Source organism: Trachemys scripta, chromosome 18 (genome assembly GCF_013100865.1).
Source record: "Trachemys scripta elegans isolate TJP31775 chromosome 18, CAS_Tse_1.0, whole genome shotgun sequence".
Taxonomy (NCBI): domain Eukaryota; kingdom Metazoa; phylum Chordata; order Testudines; family Emydidae; genus Trachemys; species Trachemys scripta.
The window spans coordinates 17,815,372-17,832,802 of NC_048315.1; positions in this window are offsets into that span (position 1 = coordinate 17,815,372).

The window sequence follows — 17,431 nt, forward strand, 5'->3', positions numbered from 1 at the left end:
ACTAATTTCCTCAAGCCACCAGCAAGAGCACTGAAGAGGCAAAGTTTCTTATTAAGGCTTTTCTGAGGAACCAGGAAGCATTTTAAAGGCCCAACATATAGGTAAAAACATCTGGCAACCAGATGGGTTGCTTCAGAGCTGTTTAGAGCCCAGGTACAGTAACAGTTTAAGACAAGCTTTCAAATGGGGCCTTTATTTAGTAAACCTAAATGTTTACTAGTGCTACTAATAAATGTGAAACAGGATTGTTTTGTTCCCAGTGAGAGGATTACAGTGTTTCCAGCAGCCTGCAGACCTATTTGCTGTCTAACTCACTACATAAAGTGGTTTAGGATGGTTTAGTGTCCCAGGAACATGGGTGTCATTTATGCCATGTTTAAAGGATCAGAAATAATCCATTGTTTCCAGGGCAAGTTATGAGAGAGAAAGGTAATGCAAGAAAGCCAGCTGCACTTAGCCTCAACCAGATATTGGATTCTGTTTTAGCAGATTGGGATGCAGACCTGGTGCACCACATCTACCAGGAGATCTCCGAGGAGGCAGCTGGGGCAAAGGCAGGGGAAAACCCGCGTCTCGTTCCCTGACTGAGCAGTGGAGGTGGCCCCTCATCCTGCGCTCGTGATAGCGGCTCTTCAGCCAGTGCTAGAGACAGCAAAGGGGGGGGCTAGTCCCGGCTGCCTCTCGGCAAACTTAGGGCAGTTCGATTGGGTGGCTGAAATTGCTGGCTTGGGTTTGGCGATGAGCTGCAGCCCTGGGGGAGGAAATCGGGTAGCGCAGAGGGAGCTTGTTCCTCTTTCAAGTCTCCCTGTCCTCAGCCCCACAGCCGGAGAGCCAGCACGGCAGGCACCGCGGCTCCCGAGCAGCCAGAGGAGGCAGCAAGCACCGCGGTTCCCAGGCTGCTGTTGCTGACGCTCTGCCAGACTGCCAGACCAGCAGGGTGCAGCAGCGCGCTGGCAAACTGCCACTGTCACAATGAGGGGCGGCGCTCTGTACAGAGTAGCAGGAAACCAGATTTCTTTTTTTTTTAATCTTAATTTTTATTTTAAAAATACATATCTATCCCATCCACCCAGGCCCTTTTAAATTGCTGGGCCCCTGGACAATTGACCCCTTTGCTGCCCCCCAACCCCGACACTGTCGGTGGTCCTGAATGTGGACAACAGTGCAGAAGAGCCAAAAATCTGAGCTAGAGGTAACAATAAAACCTAAACATTGGTTAAAGGAAAGAGGGCTGTTTTCACATCTATCCAAAAAGCAATTGTGATCTTTATAATCAAATGAGTTGTCGGATGATATAAAGTCCGTCTGGTTTTTTTAATCAATCACAAGGGAGTAAGAGGATCATATCTTATAAGTTTTCAGAAGTACCTATGTGATTTAAACTCTTACCTACCTAAATCACTTTTGAAAATAAAAGGTAGGCTCCCAACTCACATAGGTGCTTTTGAAAATTGTATCCTAAATCAATCTAATGATTTTTAACAATTTAAGCCATTCAAGTATTTCATTTTTCAGATTAATTACTGATATATTTTCCCCTGTAATCCATATTCTCTTAAATTGCCGGTTCAAAAGCATTATACTTGGCTCTGGCCTTTATCCTGAGCCTCACTCTTTCATGTAAAGGGGGACAAAGAAGAGACTAGCAGATGTCAGTTAATGGTTTGTTTTCAGAAAACATTTGTAAAGCAGCAGTGTTTAAAATCTGAACAGACTTACCTTAAAAAACAACAAAACACCTGTTACTTTGTTATAGGCCTAGCTCCTAGAACTGGAAGGGACCTTGAAAGGTCATAGAGTCCACCCACTAGCAGTACCAAGTACTGATTTTGCACCAGATCCGTAAGTGGCCCCCTCAAGGATTAAACTCACAACCCTGGGTTTAGCAGACCAATGCTCAAACCACTGAGCTATCCCTCCCCCTGTTCTATTCCTCCCATTTAAACAGATTGCATCCCTTGCCTCACCAGGGCTAGATTTACACCTTACGTGCCACTAGGCACAGCATCTTCAGGGCTACCCCCCGCCTACAGCTGACCTTCGTGTTTTCCAGAAAAAATGAAACTTTAACCCACTTTTAACTTTTAGGCGCTCCTAGAACACTGGCGCCCTTAGGCATGCACCTTCTGTGCCTAATTGGAAATCAGGCCCTGTGCCTCACTGCAAGCTTTGGCAGAGAAATCCAAGTGGTCAGAGAATTTCGGTTTAATGCAGTGAATTAGAAACAGAAACACGATGACAAAATCTGCATCCCAGCTACACACTGCAGACACAATAACTTCTGTGGGTTGCAATATCGGACTGGGGCAGAATTTGGCTGGCAGAGTTTAATTTTAAGTTAAATCTGCAAAGCCTGCAAATAAAATAGACAGCAGTAGTTCTTTTTGCAAAGCGATTGCTGAGATCACATTTGTTCCATGGAGCAATAGTAACACCTAGTGGCTAAACGTGCCCGTTCATTCCCTCATTTGTTTCCTCTCTCAAATAAGTGTGTGGCACAGGACTTGGCATGATTGACAGTTTTGACTTGAGAGGCCAGCACTTACATTCTCTAGGGATTTGCCTCTTTTCCCTCCGCCCTGTTCTGTTTTCTGTTAGAAGTGGTAGGTGAAATATGAAACTTCATTCCTCTCTCGCCCCCAACGCTCCTTTCACATTTCTGGCTAACGTGGGAGGTTTCAGTCCATCTAGGTCTGTAAGTGGGTGGGCCGTGCTCTGCGTGGCCCACTGCTTCCAGCTGAGAGAACTCCAATCTCCTCAAGGAATCCATAATTTTAAAGGATCAACCTGATCATCTGGTGGAGGTTGGTGACCTTGGTGCATTTGATAATGGCATGTTAACTTGCCTGTGTTAAGGCAGTGCAACCTGATATGTTCCAAGAAGTAACATTTGTGAAGATCAGTAAGATGTGGTGTGCACGGTTATTGACCATAGCCTTCTGGGGCAGCTAATTCATCAAAAAGGCTCCCCTGACAAACTGGCATTTAAGAGGAAAATAACCTTAAATTTTTACTGTGTTAGCGGAGGCGCTGCTTGGAAAGTGTTTTTAACCCCCTCTGCCCCCTCCTCCCAAAAGTTGGAATTTTTTTAATATATATATATATATATAAAATTTCAGCCAAAACACAGTTTTGGAAATACAGCCATGATGCCTCATAGGAATTATAGCTCAGCTGTCTCATGTGCCCATTCTCTTCTGCGGACTGGACAGATTACATCTACCATGATGCACAGTGGTCTCCCTTCTTGGTCAGCTGCATGGTGCACCATTGGAGATGAAGTCTGGTTGGGGAACCTAGCCTGAAGAAGAGAATGGGGGAAATGAGACAAGGTGGCGACATTTCCAAAGCAAAATATTTTGGGTTTTGATTGTTCTCCAAAAGTTCAAGGTTTTAATGGAAATCAGATCAGGTTAATTAACAATCTCCCATCAAAAGACAGTTTTGGTGGGAAATTGTCAGCTAGTCCTAGTTAAGCATTTCCTCATGGTCTGATTCTATGACCCTGGATTGTGATCTCACTAGTGTAAATCCAGCATAACGCCATTGATTTCAATGGTACAATACTGGTGTGAGAGGAGACTCGGGAGCTATGAGACCAGGGAGAAAAAAAGGGCTTGGTCACGAGAGGGCTGTGCATTTCCTGGAAGGTGTTGAGGAACCTCAGCTTCCATAGAGGCTCATAGCACATCACAGCATTGGGCTAAAAGTCAGCAGCGTTGGTCAGTATACTTTATTTTATAAGCAGCAGAACTACAAAATGCTGCACATGTTAAACAAAGCAACTAGCATGTGAACAATAGAACCAGGCAAAATTTAGTGACCCTGATACATAAGGCTTCATGCAACCTCTTCCATTAGAGCCGCATGGTTTTGTTTTGAGTTTTGGTTTTGAATCAAAAATCTCAGAGTGAAACACTGACAGCTCTGAAGTTTACCTCCCCTCCCCCCCCAGCCTGAGACCGCCCAAGTTTACTAAACTGACAATGTACCACGAAGGTTATTTATTCAGGGGGGTGGAAATCCCAAATGACTGCACTGAAGTTAAGGAAAAAAAATTCCATTAACATCAGTTGGACCAGGGCTTAGTCCTACGGCTTTTGCTTGCGAAATGGACTGCTGGCAGGAAGGAGGGTTTGTCTTGTAGATTGGAAGGTTTTGTTTGTTTGTTTTCTTGAGTTATCATTGTATCACTTTGGTATTTAGCACCAAACAAGAGTTTCTAAATCCTGCATGCCTTCCATACATCACACTTCCACTAAGGTACCTGGGCCTAGTTGCATCCCTTCTTGGGTGTTCCAGTCATCTTAAACTATTCCATTGAAGACAAAAGAGGGACACCAGCATTTAATATGGCTCAGAGTCCAAAGCCAAGTGATCTTCCTTCCCTCCTTCCTTTTTTCGCTATTACAATCAACAGTTCCACCAAATTAATGCTGAGCAGCAAAAGGAGACACTTTTCCCTACCCCCTCCACAACCTCAGCTTTCATTTAAAAAGCACATTTCTAGCCTTTTTCGTAACATAGAGCTTTCAAAACAACTATGTAGCTATGGATAAAAGTTTCTTATTTTTCCCTAAAATCACCAGGGAGATCATATCAGCTCCTTAGAAGTAAGAAAGGGAAAACACAACGGGAACAACAGGCACTTACTAGTTGAAAACAAGAAGTCTACAGCAAATAATCAACTACAAAATGGCTACTTTAGAGTGACAGCTGTGTGTGTGTGTGTGTGTTTCTAATTTAGAGGACTAGCCACACCCCCTTCCTGTTGTGAAAGGTGTTCTGGGAAAAAAAGTCATGTAAGAGTATACCCTACAGTAGGAAGATTTAGGAGGAGCTGAGCTGTTACTAATGAAAGTGCTGCTGTGATCAGGTTTATACTGTTACTGTATTCTACAACTAACTTGGGTTATAGCTGTTTAGATTTAGCCTTTGGGGCCTACAAAGTCCATCGTTATAGGTATCTCAATTTTTGTAGTGTCCCCTTTCTGATGCTGTACTCACCCTCCCCCCCCCGCCCCAACTCGTAGCTGCATGGGGGCCGCTACCTGAGCTAGGAACACCAAAAGCTTCTTGTTTGCTATCAGCTGGCTAATTAGCTGAGGTGCTAATGTGGTTTCCGAACATGAGTGGGACAATTTGGTTGATGGCAGTCAGCAAAAAGGATACAAAAGGAGGAACCATGGCTTCCTAATTCTACCCTTATCCGCTTCAAAGGCAACAATAGTACTTTTGGAGGAGGAGAAAATGGAGATGTCGTGGAAAGCAGGCAAATCAGTACAGTATCTAGATACCTCCCAACCTCAGAGGAAAAGAAGAAACAGAAAATATGAGTGATAAGACACCAAAATGGGGATCAGTCAGAGCAGCAAAAGGCAAAGAGATATGGGAGGACCAGGCAGAAACAATGGAATGCCAAGGGGATGGAGAAATAAGAATTTGGAGATCAAAGGGTATTTCAAGAACAGAAAAAAAGGAAAACAAGGCAAAGTATCATGGAAAGTGTAGACAAAAGAGAAGGGTTAAATAACAAAGACAAAGTATGAGAATCACAGAATTGTAGGACTGGAGGGGACCTCGAGAGGTCATCTAGTCCAGTCCCCTGCACTCATGGCAAGACTAAGGCCATATCTTACCGGTAGATCTGCGCTGCTGTGATCGATGCAGCAGTGTTGATTTAGTGGGTCTGGTGAAGACCCGCTAAGTCGATGGCAGAGCGCTCTCCCATCAACTCCAGTACTCAGCTCCCCAAGAAGAGTAAGTCAAGTCGGCGGGAGAGCGTCTCCCATTGACACAGTGCAGTGTAGACACCACTATAAGTCGACCTAATCTACGTCGACTTCAGTTACATTATTCATGTAACTGAAGTAGCGTAACTACTAATAGCGTACCCTGTGGGTCAATTTACTGCGGTAGTGTAGACCAGCACTAAGTATTATGTAGACCATCCCTGACAGGTGTTTGTCTAACCTGCTCTTAAAAGTCTCCAATGATGGAGATTCCACAACCTCTCTAGGCAATTTATTCCAGTGCTTAACCAGCCTGACACTCAGGAAGCTTTTTCTAATGTCCAACCTAAACCGCCCTTGCTGCAATTTAAGCCCATTGCTTCTTGTCCTATCCTCAGATGTTAAGGAGACCAATTTTTCTCCCTCCTCCTTATAACAATCTTTTATGTACTTGAAGGGAGATGATGCTTCTGAAAGAGAGAGAAAAGAAACTGAGGCAAGGGGGATTGGGAAAATGAGACAAAATGGCATACAGAAGAGCAGAATAAATCAGAGAAGAGAAGAAGGGGAGAAAGTAATGCAAGAAGGGGAAAAGGTAAGAAAAGATGGTAACTTGTCGGTTATATCAGGAATATAAAAGAACTTGATTCAGTCATAAATTAACACCCAATACTAAAACTGTAGAATACATATATATGTGTGTATATTCTCCCAGAATGGGTTTTATTTTATAGTTCACCTCCATCTAAGAGGAGGGATGGTATCATGGATAAAGCACAGGACTGGGAACCAGGAGTGAGAGTCTTTACTCTGCCTCTAAGAGGCTTAACACAGAACTCACAGCTGTCGGAGGGAGACTAATGTTGCTTTACTCCCTCTTGGCCATGGACTGCTCTGAGGGTCTAAGTTATGGCAACCTTCTATGACTACCCTGTGGGCTGCAGCTCTGCCTAGACTCTCCACACTGCTGCATGCTATCACTCTGGTGCTGAGCCCTGCCCTAGCCTGCTCTCTAAGCTTGGGTTTGTGAGGGGGTCCTCAGGAGAAAGACAGCTGTCTTCCACAGTTCCTACATGCAGGAATCTTCCTCTCCAGCAGCCAGAACTGGGATTTTAGGATCCTTTTATGCTGCTCCAGCCCTTCTACCCTGCATAAAGGGGCTAGAGCAATGGTGCAGAGTTCTGTTCTCTGGCTGGGCTGTAGAATCCCTGCCCTTCCTTGGATGAGTCATTTAGGCCAAAACTTTGCAAATTTGGGGGTCTTAACTAAGGCATTTACTAGCTTAAGCCACCCATTTAGGTACCTAAATATGGATGTAAGGGCTTAACTTTTAGGCCCCCAAGTTTGAAAACGTTGCCTTAACCTCTTTTTGCTTTGCCTTGCCCCTTGGAAAATGGGGATAATAATACTCTTAATTCCCCAGGAGCTTGATTCATTTGTAAATTGAGTTGAATGCCTCATCTAGAAATGCTTTCAAAGTTTAATGTAAGGATCCTACCTGGCTAAGGATCCTTTTGCCTATTTTTTTTTTCATATCCTGTATGTGAGCTTTGCATTTCTGGGCGGGTAGCGATACGAGCAAGCATGTAGCGCTCTGCATTTTGAAACATTATGAGGTATGTCCTGGAAATTAAAAGAAAAGAAATGGAGAGCTATTAAAAAAAAAAAAAAGGTTACTTTTACTGCAGACTGATGATTGCATAATATTAAGTGGTATGCTAGTCAATTTTTCTTCAGTAATTTGAAATCCTACATCTCTTTCCCCCTTGGCTTGTCTAGTTCTGTCATCTTGAGCTATACTAGACTTTACTGAAATGCTACATTTTTAGTTTTCATTTTAATTAGCACAGCTCCAGCTTTAGATGGATTACTACAATCACTCTCTCTTTTTCTCTTCTAAGTTCAGAAATATTATCTGTCACTTGTAAGAACATAAAGAATTGAATTGGAAGCATTCCAAATTCTTACTTTAAGTGTTCAAAGATGAAATGGAGTCCTCGGTCATGAAATCTTTAATTTGAACTGGTCCTTTCAATTCCCAGTTCTTAAATTCACTATTTTTACATCCAGGGATTTCCTATTATCCAAATATGTATAGAGGCATGTTATTTTTCTAAATACATATGTATGTATGTTGTGTAGACATCATCAGTGGATTATCCTTAACCTCCTTTGGTTGATTTTTCAGTTTAATTGCATTAAATTTTAAAGCTGAATGGTATCTGCCTAGTTCTGTTTAATAGCTAACAAAGTCTTAAGGATGAATGCAGTGTTGTTGTAGCTGTGTATGTCCCAGGATATTAGAGAGACAAGGTGGGTGAGGTAATATCTTTTAATGGACCAACTTCTGTTGGTGCGAGAGACAAGTTTTTGAGCGCCACAGAGCTCTTTTTTAGCCAGACCTGAAAAAGAGCTGTGTGTGACTCGAAAGCTCGTCTCTCTCACCAACAGAAGTTGGTCCATTAAAAGATATTCCCTCCCCCACCTCATCTCTCTAAAGTTTTAATGAAGCTGCTGTCTTCTGTGTGTATATCTATCAGTCTCCAGTAAATGTTATTGGGATTATACAAAATGACAGATTTATTAAGTAGGTTCATTCATAGAAATTTGTGTTTTAGCTGCTGCAGGCAAATGCGATGGTGTGTGACCCCATATCTAACACAAAACCTAAAAATCAAGGAAATAAAAAGTTGAGACTTCCCACACAACTTGTATATACCCTATGCTGCGCCACACTATACACCACAAAAAAAAAAAAAACCACATGCCACAATCTTAACTTTGCCTTTGGAAATGGAGAGAATAGGGAGATGGAGAGGAGGATCTGCAATTCTGCAGAGAGAAGTCCTGGAAGCAATCAGTTTGGGGACAGGATGCTCAGACCAAGGTTTGCTTGGTGTTCCTTAAATCAAGAAAAAATAAAAAACAGAACCCCAAGGGGCAGGTCAGTAGGTGGGGAAAATGTCCTGGACCAGGGGTGGGCAATAATTTTTGCACAGGGGCCGCTCCACAAATTTTGGTAAGTTGTCATGGGCCGCACATTTCTACTATATTAATGGGGGGGGGTGCAGGGTCTGGGAGGGAGTTTGGGTGCAGGAGGGGGCTCCAGGCTGGTGCAGAGTGTTGGGGTCCAGGAGAGGGTGAAGGTGTGGCCTCTGGGAGGGAGTTTGGTGCAGGAGGGGGCTCCGGGCTGGGACAGGGGATTTGGGTGCAGGAGGGGATTCTGACCTGGGGCAGCGGGTTGGGGTGCGAGGTGCAGGCTCTGGCTGTGAGGCACTTACTACAGGTGGCTCCCAGCTGGCAGTGCAGCAGGGCTGATGCAGGCTGCCTGCCTGCCGTGGCCCCACGCCGCTCCCGGAAGCGGCTGGCTGCTGCTGGCATGTCTCTGCGTGCCTCTTGGGGGGAGGAGGGCAGCGGGTCTCTGTGCACTGCCCCTGCCTTCAAGCAGCACCCCCGCAGCTCCCATTGGCCAGTTTCTGGCCGATGGGAGCTATGAGGATGGGGCAGGAGCAGTGCATGGAGCCGCCTCCCCCCCGCCAGGGGTGCACAGAGATGTGCCAACAGCAGCCAGCCGCTTCTGGGAGTGGCGTGGGGCCACGGCAGGCAGGCAGCCTGAGCGCCCCGCTGTGCTGCGGGACTTTTAGCAGCCCGGAGATAGCGAGGGGGCAAAGGAGGCCGGACAGAAATGTTAGTCACGGTGGACCGGACAGAAATGTTAGACGGGCCGGATCTGGCCTGCAGGCTGTATTTTGCCCACCCCTGTTCTGGACACTGACCAATTGTGTAGGCTGTGTTTGAGAGCAGGGTGGGGATTAACTGAACAGTAATCAAGGTGTTACTAATACTGTATATGTAACTTGAGAAATACCTGGCTCCAGTTGTGTTATAATAGGTGTAGTACTTAATACCTCCAATGACTCTTACTGTATTTGGCACCTCAATTGTCATTTTATCGCTTCCATGTATTATCTGGATAGTGTTAAAGAAAGGGAGGTTTATAATATGGAAGCTGGAGAGCCAGATAGTGAGATATGATGCGCACAGCATTAAACAGGGATTAGTTAAATGCCTGCTCGACAAAGGGTCAATGCAGTCAAATGCATATAAAGGTAAATTAATAAATCTGGAAAAATATTCTTTTAAAAAATCTCCAAAGCTTTCAGCCTAATGCACAGCTGTAGTGAAAAAACTGAACAGGATGCTGGATTGCATTACTCGTAGGAACAGAATATAAATCAAATGAGGTGGTATTATTCCATAAGACACTGGTGAGCTCTCATTCAGAGTACTGTGTATGGGACCAACCCCTGTGTCTTAGAGGGTTACAATTGCCCTTGAGGGGATAAAGCAGAGAGAATGAGAATAATACCAGGTCTTTCAGCTGTAAGTTATGAAGCTAGACTGGGGAGATTTGGCATATTCTTGTTTGAAATGAGATCTTGCTGTGACTCAGCCAGTGGTTTTAGAATAACGAAGAGGATTAATCAGGATTAATCAAATTGATTCAGACGAAGGCCATGAAAACAAGAGAGCTTAATTTGAAAATTAGGAGCATGGGAAAGGAGGTGGGGGGAGAAGCTCTGGCTAAATGGTTTCAAAATCCATATGGAATAAGTTACCAAAAAGGTCCTGTGAATGAAGGAGCACAAATGTCTTAGGCCTCAGCGAGATAGAATTGCATGGGGAATGGGAGCATGATGTTTGACTACCGGCTGGCTGTGTTTGTCAAGAACACACACGAATGCTCATAGCCACTGTGTGGGGGATGGAGGCTGGGTGTTTGACAGCAGGAGATGGAGAGAAAACGGGGGTGGCTGGAGCCTAGGACATATGGTGGAAGGAAGATAGGCTCATCTATGTGGGATTGGAGTCTGCCGTAGGAAAGGACCAGCTGGCAAATGGGTAGTGCTGTGGGAGGAAACCAGCTTTCAGGGAAGACAGGAAGGAACGTCAGGAACTGAGGGGAGGAAGGAGGGAAAGAGCCTGTAGGTAGGTGAAGGAGTTTGGTGCTGGAGTCTTTGAGGGACAGGTGGCTGGTCTCCATACTTCCCTCATTCAAATCCCTGCCCAATAACAACAAAACTACTTCTGCAAGGCCCACAAAGAGAAAACACTAATGATTAAAACTGGGACTTTCAAGGAGCCTACAGGAGTTAGGCACTCAGCCTCCAAATGAATTTGTGTGCCAAATTCCCTTTGGCCCCTTTGACAGTCCCAGTCTAATGCATTATCTATGTATTTCCTTAAGATTTTCTAAGGCACTTTGTCTTATTTGTACATCTTCTAGACTGTCCATGCCTTGGAGAGTTTACAAGTTTCGTGTTTGTGCCTTGCACAACACTAACCACATGGTCAGAACTTCACAATTAAATAATAATATTATTTAATGAATAACTGATGACAGGGCATGTGGTTCTTATCTGGGATATGTAATAAAGTATAAAGCCAAAGGCCAAATACATTGGCACTAGAGAATTCAGATTATTTCTAATTGCTGCACTCTGGGAAAAGTTATCCCATTTGGAAAATGGTATAAATGATTCTTTGCATGGCACAAAAATACTAAGAAGTCATATAAATTCAACTGCACACCGATATTGTCCTAAAAAATCACATGGGTTGACTGTTAACAAACATCTCCTTGATCTCTCGAGCCAGCCAGTATTCCATTTGCTGAATTATGCTTCAGTATGAATCTTGTTGTCCAGTTTTTTACCTTTACTATTGGTAGCTCTCGCACGGGTGTACTTTTTGAAGTGAAAATGGCTGAGAACATAAAAATTGGATGGCAACAGATGGTGAATCCCAGTGAAGATTGAACCTGGTAATATTCTAAAAAAATAAAATAAAAAGAAGTAATCATCCATGCTTGTAGATGTTTCCTTTGCTTCACACTGACTCAATAGACATTCTAGGCTTCAAAGTGACACGTGGACAGAGTGACAATCCTGTTGTATAGATTGCTCATATAGAAGGCCTGACATGAAACTCTTCATTCAAGCAGAACTTCCCAATGAGGTCAATAAGAGTTTTGCCTGAGTAATGACTTCAAGATCAAAGCCACAATATGCTATGTACACTAAGAGTAGTAGAAAATAACACACTACACTAAGTGCACTGTAATAACCCTGGTAATCTTGCAGCCTAATTTACCATAGAGATCTTTCTAAGATCTTATTGCTACCAAACCTTCATCTATCTACTTTAACTGTCAGATGATACTTGAGTGGACCATTTTTGTCATTTAATGATATCATCTGGAAGGGCTTTATTCCAAGCATTCTCGTTTTTAGATTGGCTTCTTATCTGACTTCTTTCTAACTTCAAAAGGACACTTCATAATTCTAAATCTCCATAAGGTTTTATCAAGGCTGTTTTTTGCTTTGCTCTCTTTCTAGTATCTACATGGAAAAACTCACTGACGCGATCCAAGGGGCAGCCGCTATAAAGCTTATTCACAATGCTTTCCATGGTCTCCAGCGAAATTCAGCTGACCCCCAAGTAGTTAGTGACTTTTACACTCATAGGAAAGATAGAAAAGATCTGTGTGTAACTGCTGAAATTCTGGGGCCATATTCTGCTCTCACGGCATTGTAAATGAGGAATAACCCCACTGAAGTCAATAGACTTGGAGGGGACAATGAGTTCAGAATCTGGCCTTTTCTTCCATTCTGTTCTGACTGTTCTTCTCTCAGTCTTCTGTACTATTTTTCCTGTAGGCATCACCCTCCTCTTCTTGAACAGAGGTAGTTAAATATTTCCCAAAAAAATATATGTAGCCCTGGTTGCATAAGCATCTGTTTCATCTATATGTTTAATACTCTTTTCAAAAATGTGTAGCTTTATCTCTTGTAATATAAAGTGTGTCTGGTTTGTAAGAACAGGGCTGTTCATATTTCAGGGCTTCTCTCCTCAAAGTTAGTCTCCCTGATAAATGGAATGAATTATATTTTTGTTGGCTGTCTGCATTGCCTCCATCACTGTGTTTCCAATTTATCAACATAGTTTTGAGAAATGGTTAGGATATGTAGCACTCGTCAGCACCATGGGGAGAAAAAATATTCATTTATTACTGCTATTGTGTGTGATTACATTACGCCTATCCAAAGGACTAAACATGAAATGTCATATTTAATTCTCCCCATACAGTAGATGATATTACTCTTTCTCCTTCTTTCCAAAAACATCCTGGAAGTTAATTCTTCAGTCTCATCTTAGATCAGCCACACAGCAAAGAGGGCAAGTATAATTTAAAGATTAGCGCAAGCATTATAGGAGTCAGGCCATCCAAGTTCTACTCTTCGTTCTGCCTCTAACTCTTGGTGACCTTGGGCAAAGTCACTTAACTTCTCTGTCTCAGTTTCTCAGTCGGAAAAATGGAGATAATATTAGCTTACTGCAGAGGGCTAATGTCATAATTTGCCAGACTCCTGCCTTTTGGAATACTTATCATGGCACAGCAAGGAGAGGGGATGTCCTAAGGTCCTGTACTAAGACCAGTGTTTAATATATTCGTTCATGATCTTGAAAAGTCAGTGAAAACTGAAGTGGCCAAATATGCAGATGATAAAAAATTGTTTAGTATAGTAAAGACTAGAAGACTGTGAGGAACTCCACAGAGATCTAACAAAGCTAGATGAATGGGCAACACAATGGCAGATGAAGTTCAGTGTTGACAAGTGCACGTTGGAAGGAACTATTTATCCACATCGCTGATGTCTGACTACTTGGAAAAGAGAATTAAGTTTATTTGTGACTAGTGGAATGAAAACACCTACTCATAGTATAGCGCTGATGTGAAAAAGACAAGGTAAATGTTAGACTGTATAAACAATGGAATACAAAATAATGAGATGATCGTTCATTTATATAAAGCAACAAAACACCTCCACCCTGAATACTGTGTTGTTTGATCTGGGAATGACCAGAACTGTCTACAGCTGCTAAATGTCTATAGCTGGTATAAATGAAAGGACAGTCAGGCCCTCAAAACTTCAAATTCAAGAGCAGTCAATCTGGTATCTTTCGTGAACAGTAAAGCCAGTTTTTTTAAATGGTTGTTAATTTGTTTCTAGCAACCTAAATAGTTTACTTGTGGCCAATACACCTCTTCTATCAAAACATAAACTTTCAAAGCCACCTTGAGGACTTGCTCATTCATGGAAAGAGTTAATTATGGCAGCCAAGAGTAATGTATGGTGATCCCGATGGGTTGCAAAATACAATCTTGCCCATGTATCCACCATTAAGCTAATGTTCCCAAGTTTAGTTCTCTGGACAGCATTGTTTCAATTGATCATAAGAAATTCAGTAGTAGATGCTAAGCAGATACTGACTTCAGTCTGCAGTATGATTTATTGACCTGAAAAAATACTAACCAAATCAGTGCCAAAGTCTATATGTAATACATTTTTAAGATCAGAAGGGACCATGATGATCTAGTCTTCACCCAGTGATTCCTGCATCAAGCCCATAACTTCTGGTTGAACTAGAGCAGATTTTTTAGAAAAACCACAGTCTTGAATGTAAAGATTTCAAGTGACAGAATACGCAACATCCCTAGGTAAATTATTCCAATGTTTAATTACATTCAGTGTTAAAAACATATGCTTTATTTGTAGTCTGAATTTGTCCAATTTCAGTTTCCAGCCATTGGATATTTACCTTCAGGTATAAAGAATCTTAATATTAATGAGCGAGAAGTATGCAATATAGCACTGCAGTATTATAAGGAAGTTTAGTACAGTAACACAGCAGGTAATCTTATTTTAAAAGAATGGGAACACAGAAATAGCCACACCCAATGAGATCAGTCATCTTTCTAGTTCAGTATCCTCTCTGACAGGAGCTGGTATCACATAGTTCAAACAAAGGTGGCTGGATTCCTGTAGTGGACAACTATGGAACAATTTACCCATAACAGAAGTTTCTTCCTAAATGTAGAGAAACAAGGCAGGGGAGGTAATATATTTTATTGGAGCCACTGCTATTTGGTGAAAGAGACAAGCTTTTGAGCTCCAGAGTGCTCGTCTTCTCTCAGTCCTGGTCCTGAAAGGAAACCTGCACAACACCTTCAAATAAGGTGACCAGACAGCAAATGTGAAAAATCGGGACAGGGGGTGAGGAATAATAGGAGCCTATATAAGAAAAAGACCCCAAAATCGGGACTGTCCCTATAAAATCGGGACATATGGTCACCCTACCTTCAAAAGACGAGCCTAAGAGCTTAAGTATATAACTCTGCTAGAGACCAGAAATCATGGACCCTAGTTTTAGGTCTCATTACAATAATCTGTAACCCACTAACTCTCCTGTGCCCTATGATTGCAGGGGTATCAATTGCCCACTTCATTTTGAATGGTTTCTTGCAACATGTGTCAACTCCCAGGCTGCAACTGCATTGTTTGTGACACACACATTCATACACGTACATACTGTATGTATTACTGCCCTGTGGGGAAGGTGCCAGTGCCCTTTTAAGGGGTGGGGGGGGGAAGACAAGTGTTTCTGGGCTAACACACCTCAGGAACTTCTGCTTAATGTGTGCTGCTTAATGGAGTCCGTCCTTCCCCAGGGGGCTGTTTGTTGGTCCAACTCCTACACTGAAGAGCTAGACTAGATGATCATAATGGTCCCTTCTGACCTTAGAGTCTATGAGTCTATCTTTTTTGAGAGATCCATCCATACTGTACATATACATTTAGAATATACCTGGATCAGAGTAGATTTAGATCTGCGAAGCAAGACAGGAAGATTTTGTTTTCCCAGGAAGACATTCATATGGCTGTTCCAAAGTTAGCTTTTGAGTGCCATATGGTACCCCCCACGTGGTAATCACGTGGGCTTGCTATTTACAACTGCCTCAAACAAAGCCGATCAAAGCACACGTGAAGAAAGGTCTTCCAATTATAAGAACTTAATTAACAATTTGTCAGTTTTCAATCCCGAAAAATGGCAAGAGAATCCAGAGAATCCCCATTTCGGAGAAAAGGAAAGAAGAGCATTGTCTGATCAACTGAGGGATTTGTTGAATTCAAGGCTTTTGGAGGAAAAAACATTCCTGGTAAACTTCAAAAACTCGTCCTTGCAGTGGACACCCTTGCTGCAAGCGATGCTGACTGCGAAAGGGGTTTCAGTGCGATGAACAACATCATTACAGTGAAACGGACTGCACTTACCACTCGTCATGTGGCTGACTTGCTATTCATTTCATGTGTGGGATCTCCTTATACTCAGTGGAATCCCATGCCATATGTGAAATTGTGGCTTGGAAAGGACCGACGTGCAGCACATTCATCTCGAGGCATGGCACGACAACAGAGAGAGCAGCCAGAGCAGCTGTATGGCCCAGTGTGGGAGTTGCTATAAGGATGCTTTGCTCCATCCAGTCCTTCCCATGGATGTCCCTTTCTTGCCCCCGCTGGGCTGGCCCACTCACACCTTCCACGTGCCAGGACTGAGCCGGGGGCTGGGGCGGCTTTGCTGTGGGTAGTGGTTCCCTTTGGAGCTGCAGCCCCCGCCTGCCACCTCCTATTGCTTGTGTTGTTGCTGCCGCATGCCCCCCAGACCTCCGTCTCCTCCCCTGTCTCCCGGGCGGCTCCCTCCCACAGCCTGGAAGAGAGAACAGCAGCTGCTGAGGCTGGAAGTTTTCCTGGGGACACCATTAAGCAGCAACCCAAAAGCTGGATGCCCACAAATGCGCTGGCAGTGCCCAGCCAGACCTTGCCTCTTACAGAAGTTCCTGAAGTGTGAGCAGCAGAAATACTGTCTCCCCTGTCCCCCCACCCCTCAAAAGGGCACCAGCGCTCTCCCCACAGGATAGTAATACATACAGTATGTATGTGTATGAATGTGTCACAAACAATGCAGCTGCACCCTGCCGCCGACCCACAGCGACCCCAGCAACCAGCCCCTGTGGGCTGCTGCTGCCTGCAGAGAGCCAGCAGATGCCGCTGGGCTGGGTCTGCCAAGGAGTAAGTAACCAAGGCAAAAAACATAGCCAGCCAGCCAGGGAGGGAGCCAGGGGGGCAAGAGACTGCATTGCACCATGCCCACCAGTGCCCCGCTTTCCCTAGATCCTCCCTATTTCCTAGCAAGTCAGATATCAAGGATTTTTTAATCTCCCTTCCAGGCACATAAAAGAGTGCAGGGGGCACACCAGTGGGTGGCTAGTAGTAGGGGAAGGCAGGGGTGAATGAAGGACAACTGGAATAGCCTTCATGAAATATACAAGATATTTAGAGAAAGTTTTGTCAATTTCAGCCTCTGAAACTCTGCAGGCAGGACAAAACAAAAAGAGATCTGAGATTGCGCTCTATGTCCTAAGGACATTTCAGGTGTTTAAATCAATATATAAAGAGGGTGGAATAAAAACTACTATTTCTTTCAAAGGAGGCACAATAATTTCCCTGAATATCCAGTTTTCCCCTCCAATCCCTGTGTGGGTTTGTTTATGGGGGTATTTGCTTTCCCTGTGAATCTTTAGTTGCTTTAGCAAAATTGCTTTGCCCAAAATAAACCCGGATCATCATGACACATCTTCCCACCATGTTCTCCATGTTTTTTGTGTTGTTGTTGTTTTTTTTTTAAACAGTAACATTTCAAAGAGGATCTGCAAGCAGTTTGGACATCACAACCATGATCCTCTGCTGGGGAGGGAATAGGATAGATTTGAACTTGGAAACGGTTCCTGATTTTGA